Genomic DNA, 9,873 nt, shown 5'->3' with positions numbered 1-9,873 from the left:
AAAAAAAAAAAAATCAAAGGTATAGGCTGTAATGAGAGCAGAACTTCATCCTGTGATCAAGCATGTCTCATAAGGGGTTTGAGGGACGAATCAGACTATTGGGATAATATTCAGCAAGTACTCAGGATCCCAGAATTCTCAGATCCCCACCTTTACTTCCGGTTCCCAATTGAGATATATAGATGGGTGTGCTCCAAGCTAAACACTCTGCTAATTACTAGTTGAGGGTTTTGTCTCAAACTCCTGGGGTGGTCCGTGGGTAAGATGGAACCAGGCTATATAGGACCCAGAGGAGCCATTTTGCCTTGGCTCCAGGCAGCCCTAAATCATACACCAAATAACCACTTTGGATTTTTCCAAAGAAGAGACTCTCTTTGAATCTTGGATCTCTTGGTCTTATGTCTTAGATAAAGTTGACCCCAAGGGAAGCACATGCATACACCACACTGCCTATCTTATTAAAAAAAAAAAAAAAAAAAATGGAGAAAGAGCAGTTTACTCAACACTCATTCTCATAATGGTTACCGCCGCATACCCACACCCACATCCTCATCACTACTGTGGTCTTACTGCATCCAGTGTCATAACCTACTCTTGGTGGGTGAGTGAAGTGAAGGGGGGAAACTTGGGGTCCCCTAGAGTATTGAGTGTTCTACTGGTGACAAGATGAAATCGGTGTTTCATTAAGAAGGCTTACAGCGAGGTAGAAAATGGAATGAAGAGATTAACTCTAGACGTTGGGGTACCAATAGTGGGAGCTGATGGGGCATGCATCAAGGTAGTAGCAGAGGGTTGGTCAGGAGCCAGGGAGGAATGGCCCACCCCAGTGGTTTTAAGCCTTTAGCAAGTATCAGATACATATTAAAATATAGATCCCTGGACATCAGTGTTTCTGATTCTGTAAGTTGGACAGATTGTTGCTGTTAAATGCCATTGCAGTTGGTCCCTGACTCATGGTTATCCACACACAGTGGAATGAAATACTGCCTACTCCTGCCTCACCGCTATCATCAGTTGCCGATCAGAGTACCATGATCCACAGGGTTTTCAGAAGTAGACTGTCCTTGTTTATCTTAAGTCTGGAAGTGCCACTGAAACCTGTTCGGTCTCCCAGGTGATACTGATGCTGCTGATCCCGGGACCATGCTTTAAAAACCACTAGTCCAGCCTGTTCCCATGGGCCACCTCAAAAATGAAACTGCCTTCTTCTGCACCACCGTCCACTCACCTGAGAAAAAATTGTGCTAGGGACCTCAGGATAAAATGCAGAAAAAGAACAGTTCTTCCCCAGTCAGCTGGCATCTACAAGTTACTAGACACAAAGAATTATTTTTACATTGTTATACAGTGAAATCTAAAAGCCAACAGGCCACTCAAATTTACTAATCCACATCTTAAATTCTGAGACCATTCACAGAAATTTAAAAATGAAAGCTCCCAAATTCCATTGTAGTGTTAGGGTCAGAGCTGAACACAAAGCAAAAACTCAATGAATTTGGCTAATATGTGGTCCAAATTCTTATGTGGATGATTAGCAATTTTCAAAATTTCTTAGTGAGACCAGACAAGTAGCACTGATAAACCATGTTTTAAAAAGCTTACGGAGTTTCTGAATTCACTGGATGCTCAAATGCTTAATACCAACGGTATGTTTAACTCCATTCAGGAGGCCAGGCACACAGACTGCAGATAGAGGATATAAACAGTGCCAAATATCGAAATATCTACTTTGATAGGCCACTTCCCTTCATACTTTAGCCCTTCTGTTGAAGATTTGAAAATATATTCCAGACAGATGACATGTTAACAGAATCATTTCATGGTGCAGCATTCTCTCAGCATGATTTATCTATATCTGTAGGCACCTGAAGCCCCTATTCAAGAGATTTATGAGCTTCCTATACAATTCCATTTTGTTGAAAGAGAATGTGTGTATTATTGAAAAACAAAATGGTAACATAAGGAGCTCTGGTAGCTTAGTGGTTATGAATTGGGCTGTGAACCTCAAAGTCAGCAGTTTGAAACTACCAGCTGTTCTATGGGAGAAAGATGAGGCTTTCTGTTCCCGTAATGATGTACAGCCTTGGAAAACCTATACAGGGTCGCTATGAGTCAGAACCAACTCCACGGCACACCAACAACAACAACATTTATTTTAAGATTATGTCCCTTTCCAATTAGAGGATTTAATGCTAAAACAGGTTCATCACTTTTCCATCCTCTTGGCCCCACCCATTTCTTTAGCCATTAAAAAATACTAGACTAATCCCCCAAGGAGAAAAAGAAGAGGTTTGTTGTCATTTCTGAACTCGAAACTGAACTTGAGGTTACAAACCTTGGATTAGAATGCCATATCTGCAACCTAGTTGCAATTTTTATGACTATCAGTTCCTCTGTTGTAAAATAAATTCAACACTTTCTTTCTGGGCCTGCGGATTAGCTGAGATAAGGCAGGTGGCCGCCCTGTGTAAACTGAGAAGTGTTATACCACTCTGCAGTGTGAAGCAGTAGTATTGGCAGTGGTATTCTAATCCAATCCAGCTGCTGTCCAGTTATTTCCAACTCATGGCCACCATTTATGTGTGTCAGAGTAGGACTGTGCTTTATAAAGTGTCATGGTTGATTTTTCTTCCTTCCATGGCCTCAAAACTCCAGTCTTTCAGTTAGCAGCGAAACACATTCACCGTTCAAACCACCTAAAGACTACAGCATCAACGATTGTTGTTGTTGTTAAGTGCCTTCGAGTTGGTTCCGACTCACGGCGACCTTGTACAGGGTTTCCAAGGAGCGGCTGATGAGTTTGAACCACCGACCTTATGGTCCAGTGCTATAATGGTTGTTGTTGTTGTTAAGTGCCGTCGAATTGGTTCCTACCCATAGTGACCCTGTACAGGGTTTCCGAGGCTGTAAATCTTTACGGGAACAGAAAGCCTCATCTTTCTCCTGCGGAGCTGCTGGTAGTTTCGAATTGCTGACCTTGCGGTTCACAGCCCGATTCGTAACCACTATGTTACCAACGCTCCAGCTGTAATAGTAGCTGGAGTAAATTGAGTTTCTTTCTCTCCTCTCACATTTACCATACAAACTCACATTAATAAGGCTAATCAAATAATTAGTGCAAGTTAATGCCATGATTGTCCATGAACAGTAGCTTTCATGATGATTACCCTTCTTCCTTGAGTCACAACCTGGATCTCTAACCTCCAGAGTTCTATCCTGAGCTACCATCCCAACAATCTTGAAAGTGATGGAGGCAACATAAAATGGTGACTTTAGCAGTGATTCCCATCCTACGGAAGGTATCCAGCATAGGGCACTGTAGGTGGCCAGTAAGGACAGTTTACATTGTAGATGCTGACAGATATTACAGGTTTAAGCAGCATTGGGGTTAAGGACAGGGGAAGAAAGTCTGCAAGAAGAGAATCAGGGAGAAGTAAACAAGTGACCAGAGATCTAAAGGAGCCATGTCTAAGAGATTAGCAAAATTCAAAGTGAAAAATGTTCATTCTATTGTGCTATCAACCTAATCATTATCAGTCTTTCTTATTCAACTCTAGTCTTGTTCCTCCTACAACTGCTGACTGATTAAAGTTAGTTTGGAAACTAAAATTAGATGCATTATTGAGTTTAGATGTACTTTGTTTTATGGCCAAAGTGGGCACTCAATCCACTCCTCCAGAAAGTCTAAAAGTTGGTCCTATGTTAGACCAAGTCTTCAGAGAGTTAGACACATCCTCTATATTACTTTATTCGTTTCTATTGAATGTTTCTTTATGATATCAATTTACATTGAAAGAATTGTTTAATTTACATAAACATAATATTGTAAACACTGTTTACTGTGCTACCTATCCTGAGCACCCTATTTGTTCTAACCCCCTGAACACTGTAACTGATTGTATTGGACTTTCTGCATTGGCTGCTAAGAAGCTCAGAAGCAAAAGTGTGGCTTACAAATGAATAGAAAAGTACAGTGTCTATTTTGTTTGTCAGCTTCCCTGTGGCTTGATCTTCTTTTTTCTTTTCAAAAATCCTTCCCTTCAATATTATTGTCTTGTTGCATAGTATAAGTTTTTGTAGATGACCTTACATTCTTTTGGAAATGAGACAAATAATGGAGGAGAGAAGTCAAGATATCAACATAAAAGCTAAAAGAAAATTCCACAGTAAGGCCACAGATTACAAATAAAAATGATAACAAAGTCTGGTATTCAAAACCAAACCCTCACAATAAAAAACTTTAAAAAACAAAACAAAAACCCAAACCCACTGACACCAAGTTAATTCTGACTCATAGTGAGCCTACAAGGACAGAGTAGAACTGCCCCACTGGGTTTCCAAGGCTCTAAATAATATCTCTCTCACAGAGCGGCTGGGGCTTTCTAACAAACAATCTTCCAGTTAGCAGACAAGCACCTAACCTTTGCACTCCCAGGACTCCTTAAGTCTGGTATTACCTGGACCATCTCCCAATGAGAGAAAAAAATAATTCAACTGCTGTTATCTCTCCCTATCTTTTGATCATCCCTCAGGCCTAACACGTCCATCCTTCACCTTGTGTCCTAGCTGCCTAGAGACCAACCTTAACAAGACCTATGCCTACTGCATGCCTTGACCTCTGCCTAGCCTGGCCTTAGCCACCCTCTACTGCCTGCTCTGTACCTTGCATGGTAATCTGGGTCCCTGGCTGTATTCTTAATAACTCGAATTTTCTGGTTCTCGCCCCGCCTTGCTATAATTATTTCCAAATTCACACATGATTTATGCTTTTGTCACTATATAACTTCCAAATTATACATACAGAAAGGATCTTTATTTTATAACTTTTTGGAATGCATGAATCTTCTCAGTTTTGGAGTCCCTAGCAATGTGATTTGTCAGCTAAGAATTCATGTTGCTCTGAAATTGAGGCCAAGAGATATAAAATCTAGAATAGCTCCATTTTCTTAAGTGTATCTCTCCAACCAGAGGAAGTTCAGGAGCAGGGAGCAAAGGACAAATGCCCACTGTCACTATTTATAAGTAGGAAAACAAAGGTTAAACAGAGATGGAGTCCTGTTATGAAAGCAAACCCCAAATACTTTATTGCATAATCATCACACTTTATATATGCATTGGGTAAAATCTTAAGAAGCCTTTTAAAAACCCTGACCCATAATTATCTCTTCTCTCATGTCTCAAATCTCCCTCCTTGCCCCTTTTCTGCTCAGCTTTCCTCACAAGGCAAGCTGAGTCTCCCTTTCACAGCACTCACTGCCCTCAAATCCTCTTACACCTTAATCTATGCCTCGGGCTTTCATTCCTCAGCCCACTACCACCCTCTTCCAAAATTAGACAGTCACCTCTCATCTCTTAAATGTCAAATCCAACAAACATCTTTCCAGTTTTTGTTGTAATCATCCTTACAGTGTATGTGAAGACAGTAATAATAATGTTGTTGTTTAGTGCCATCGAGTTGATTCTGACTAATAGTGACCCTGTATAGGGTTTCCCAGGAGTGGCTGGTAGCTTTGAACCTCTGACCTTGCAGCTAGCAGTCCAGTGCTTATCCTACAGTGCCATGCCAGGACTCCATAATGATTGTTGTTGCCGTTGTTGTTAAAGACTATTAAGTCAGTTCTGACTCATAGTCGCCTTGTATAGGATTTCCAAGGAGTGACTCATGGATTTGAACTAGCAACCTTGAGGTTAGCAGACCAGTGCTTATCTTATAGCACCACACCAGGAATCCTCCATAATGATGCTGTTGTTGTTGTTAAGTGCCACTGAGTTAGTTCCAACTCATAGTGACCCTGTATAGGGTTTCTGAGGAATGGCTGGTAAGCTTATAAACCACCGACCTTGCAGTTCAAACTGACCTTGCAGTCCAGTGCATTAACCTGTACCAGGACTCCTTAATAATAGCTCCCTAATAATAGCTCCTTAATAATAGCTGTTATAATTGACATCAAGTTGACTCTGATTCATATGCAGACTGGAATTACTACTTAGGATTTTCAAGGCAGATCACCAGGTCTGTTTTTCAAGTTATATCTGGGTGGGTCTGAATTACCAATCTTTCAGCTAGTAGTTGAGCACTTAACCATTTGAACCACCAGGGAATCCAGTAATAATTCCCACTGGCATCAAGTTAATTCCAACTCATAGTGGGATCCTATAGAACTGCTCCTTAGGGTTTCTGTGACTATAAATCTTTACAGAAGCAGACAACTTCATCTTTCTCCCAGAGTGGCTTGTGGGTTTGAACCACTGACCTTGAGGTTAGCAGCCCAAAGCTTAACCCAAAACACCACCAGTGGTCCTCCAGTAATAATAGTTGTTGTCATTAAATCAGTCTGACTCATAACAACCCCGTATAGGACTGCTGAGTTTGAACTGCAGACCTTTCAGTTAGCATACAAGGACTCCCTAGTAATGATGTTGTTGTTAAGTGCTGTCAAGTTGGTTCCAACTCATAGTGACCCTATTTAGGGTTTCTGAGGTGTGACCGGTGGATTTGAACCAACATCCAAGAGCCATGGTGTGGCACTGTAGGATAAAGTACTGAACCACAGGGTTGGTTTGAACAACAAGGTTGGCAGTTCAAACTCACCAGCCACTCTTTGAAAACCCTATACTGGATTGCTATGAGTCAGAAGTGACTAACAGCACTTAACAACAACAACAACTCAGAATTCAAAGAGCATGGCCCTCACCTGGATGCTCAGCCTTGGAACAGCAGGGCTCTGTGATACAGGGATCAAGGTATAGTTTGAAGAGGAGAAATAATACTAAGATGCTTGACTGTCTTAATGTATATTGGTTTCCCTTGCCTACTATTGTAAAATGGACACTTGAGTTGGATAGAAATGAATGTTGGAAAACATGATTACAGAAAGCTTATAAGTCCATCTTCAGCCTATAACTGATTAGAATACTTAAAAGGGATTCTAGAACTTGCCCATTGAAATAGGCCTCCTGCAGAGGCTTTGCAGTGTGTAGGACCTTAGGTGGAATCCTGAGCCCTATCCAGAACCTTCTGAGGTGGGGCATTCCCACTAGAAAGGACAGGCAGACTAGCCTGGAACAGCAAGAGCAATAGAAGATACATCTTCAAAGAAAGATCATCAGGAAAAACCCAAAACAAAAATGGCAGTATGACTAGTTACTACAAGAATAAGCAAGTTGTTCACCAGGAAGTCATCAAGGCAAGCAATGAAGTTCCTTCAGGACAAATCCCCTCTAAGCCTGAAACTCAAAGGGAACACATGAGCAGTCATGTAAGCTTGCTGACGACCACATTGGTCTACTGGTGAGTGGAAGAGGGGGAAAGACAGCAATGAAGAAATGGGCTAAGTTCAACTACGTTCCACATCTCCATTGACCTGGAGATGTGATAGAGAAAAGGAAGGGCTGGTTGGTCCAAAGTGTGGTGAGACCTGGAGACACCTGAGCCCTTGGATAAGGACATAGCCACAGAGGGCTAGAGCTAAGAGTGAAGCATCCAGCTGATATGAAGTGAGATAAGGCATACAAGAACACCCAAAGTTGCAGACAGTATCCATTTGACCTAGCCTCAATGGCTTGATGATCAGAACTTGACTAGAGGAAGATAAAAAAAAGAGAGAAGAAAACAATTTTTGAACAAAACAAAAGGAGGGTAAATTGCTACAATTTGATGAACTTGACCTATACTCATGGAGGTTGTTGTTGTTGTTGTTGTTGTTATCTAAATACCAACAGAGAGGGAAAGACTCTTCACATCAAGTATCAATGCTATCCCCTCTGTACACAGGGTAGATATGCAAGGGCAACTTAGACACTGACTATCTAAAATGAGGGTGATAAAGGCATGAAGTAACTGGCTTACAAGTTTCAAGGGGAACTTTAGTTTAATAGTGTGTGGGGAAAGAAAGAGTCCCCACTGAATAGTTTTCATCTTATCTAGATGGGTCTGGTTAAAAGAGATGGGGATAAGATTCTTACGATTCAATAGTGAGTAATTGTTATCATGACTAATTGCAACCATCACAATTGTAAAGGTAGAAGTTTTGTAACAAAAACAGGGGAGTAGTTAATCTTAAAGTCCAGAAAGGAAGGACCCTAGGACCATCAAGGGAGAAGAGCACAAGCGGAATGTGGAACCTTATCCAGAGAAGCAGCAACACCAGAGATGGGAACATGCAGAGAGGGAGCAGCTGAGGTCTCTAGATTCATGGGAAGAGAGGGACTGAGAGCTGGTGGCCAGGAGTTAGATTGCAGAATGTGCCCTTTGGTGGTGTAAATAATTATATATGCCTGGGCGTTTTGTTTTGTTTTAAAAAAGCTAAAGTGGATAGAGAGAAATACTATTAACTGATGGTACATGGAGGGAATTATAATCATTGTAAAGAAACAAGGTATATGATTTGTGGAATGTAAAACTGATGATCTGGCCTGTATACTTTCACTCAATTCAGAATAAAAACTTTAAAAAAAAAAAAAAAAAGGAGCATGGCCATCACCCAGAGTCTAGAGGACAGAGCCATTGCCTAAATGGCCTCAGAGAACAGAGGATTCTTTTCAAGCTTGAGAACTAACGCAAATTGTTCTGCTAGATTTTTAACTTGCTTGCTGCCTGTTATCCTTTCTTTCCCTCCAGTCACTCCCATTTGTAATGCAAATGTCTACCTTTAGCCTGTTCCACCATTGTATTTGGAAACTGATAACTTGTAGTCTAGATTCAAAGATATAAAGGAATTTTGTCCCAGGTTGAAATTTGGATTTGGAAGAATTTGAGATAGTATAATTGAGTTAGTGCGTTTTTGGTTGTAGGTGTGCTACTTGTATTATATATATTATATATAATGTGTATATATATATATATATTATTTATAATATATTATATATAATATATAATTATATATGGTGGTGGTGGTTACGTGCCGTGAAGTTGGAACCAACTCATAGCGACCCTGTACAGGGTTTCTGAGGCTGTAAATCTTTACAGGAGCAGAAAACTTCATCTTTCTCCCACATAACAGCTGGTAGTTTTGAACTGCTGACTTTAAGGTTCACAGCCCGATTTGTAACCACTATGCTACCAGAGCTCCTTATAATTATATATATATATTATATATAAGGCTTGTTAGGCACAAGTATTACTTTATGATTGTCTTTATTTAGAGAAATGTACAGGAATCAAGTTGAAAGGGGTGGACTGTGATAATTGGAGTTTTGTGTCCACTTGACTGAGTTAGAATTGTCAGTGGTTTGGCAGTTGAGATATCCCCCATGATATACTTTGATGTGATAAATCAATAAAAAGTAAGATTAAGGGTGAAATATCTCACACTGGTCTGATTTATGGGAGACTCCCAAAGGTGCAGGATGTAACACCTTTTGTTTTATAAGAGATGAAAGCAGAGAGACTTGAGTAGAGAAAGAGGGACCTAGTATCACCACAAAATAGAAGAGCTAGAAGTGGCATGTGTCTTTTGGACCTGATGTTCCTGGCAGTGAAGCTCCTAGATCCTTGGGAAGATTGATGCCAAAATATATAGAGGACTCAAAGGAATGCTAGGCCTACAGATGCTGAAAGGAGAAAAGGACATTTCCCCAGAGCCGGTATTCTGAATTTGGATTTCTAGTCCTGGTGTGGCACGGTACGATAAGCACTCAACTACAAGGTTGACTTGAACAGCAAGGTTGGTGGTTCAAATTCACCAGCCACTCCTCAGAAACCCTATACAGGGTCGCTATGAATCAGAACTAACTCGATGACACTTAACAACAAGAAACTATGAGAGAATAAATTCCTGGTTCTTAAAGCCACCCACTTGCAGTATTTCTGTTATAGCCACATTAGATAACTAAGACAGCCTCAATTTCAGAATTGAATTACTGACCTATAGT

Source organism: Chrysochloris asiatica, unplaced genomic scaffold (genome assembly GCF_000296735.1).
Source record: "Chrysochloris asiatica unplaced genomic scaffold, ChrAsi1.0 scaffold00099, whole genome shotgun sequence".
NCBI classification, from domain to species: Eukaryota; Metazoa; Chordata; class Mammalia; order Afrosoricida; family Chrysochloridae; genus Chrysochloris; species Chrysochloris asiatica.
The sequence above is the reverse complement of the archived record's forward strand: the minus strand, read 5'-3'. Positions refer to the sequence as shown.